Source organism: Homarus americanus, unplaced genomic scaffold (assembly GCF_018991925.1).
Source record: "Homarus americanus isolate GMGI-L3 unplaced genomic scaffold, GMGI_Hamer_2.0 scaffold16577, whole genome shotgun sequence".
NCBI lineage: Eukaryota > Metazoa > Arthropoda > Malacostraca > Decapoda > Nephropidae > Homarus > Homarus americanus.
This window is the reverse complement of record NW_024750247.1, coordinates 3,965-4,876: the sequence shown is the minus strand read 5'-3', so window position 1 is coordinate 4,876 and position 912 is coordinate 3,965. Positions and strand designations below refer to the sequence as shown.

Here is a 912-nt window from a genome sequence, read left to right as displayed (position 1 = left end):
TTCCGTAGGTGAACCTGCGGAAGGATCATTAACAGAGAGAAAGAGAATGGGGCGCTCTTAAAACTACTGCTACTCTCCTGATTTGGGCGGTCTCGGGCTCTGCTCTAGCAACTCCAGCAGCGAAAGAGGACAATCCCGGCCCCCGCACCAAAAATAGGTACCACCACGCTGTAGGTGGACCACACTCGGGCGAGAGCGCGAAGACCGGAGGGGGACGGACGGGGCTTTGGACGGCTGCCTGTCCGTTCCTTACTACCGGCGAATAAGCCTCTTGACCCAAAAAGAGTGAAATTCAAGTGTCAAAAAACAAGCCGTCCGGCCAAACCCAAACCACAAACTTGGGCTATGTCTGTCAAACCCTTTCATTGAGATTCGACCTGTGATGGTTAGTCGCAAAAAGACCAAATGGCAAATACACAACTCTTAACGGGGGATCACTCGGCTCGTGGGTCGATGAAGACCGCAGCAAACTGCGTGTCGGTATGTGAATCGCAAGAATACCAGATACATCGACACGTTGAACGCATATTGCGGCGGCGGCAGCCATATGAGCTTGTCGCCGCCACTCCTCTACGAGGGTCGGAAATATACATCCATCGGTTGCTGAGAGTTCGGTGCCTGCTGACTGTCTCCCCGACACGAGGGTAACCCGAACCGAGCTTCCGCCTTGGGGTTTAATCGCCCGCGCCTTGCGCGAGGCGTGCCCTTAAAAACAAGCCTATCACTAGCAAGTCCATGGACTTGGCGCACCCACATTCAACCACAGAGACACGAATGGCCGTCGGCTGCTCATGGCTGATGCTGCACATGTTCTAAGAGGCACTCCATCCCACGAAGAGGAAACGAAACCGGGTCGGATATCTTTTAAGTAAGCCCCGCCGGAATTTCGTCTATCACCTCGAAAAGAGTGCT

At 53.9% G+C, this 912-nt stretch overlaps 1 non-coding gene across 1 annotated transcript; it reads left to right on the top strand.

The window, feature by feature from the left end:
* Positions 1-418: 418 nt before the first annotated feature.
* LOC121854018 lies at positions 419-582 on the top strand. Its single transcript, XR_006086448.1, has one exon. It is a non-coding gene; the product is annotated as a 5.8S ribosomal RNA (ribosomal RNA).
* The last annotated feature ends 330 nt before the right edge of the window (positions 583-912 follow it).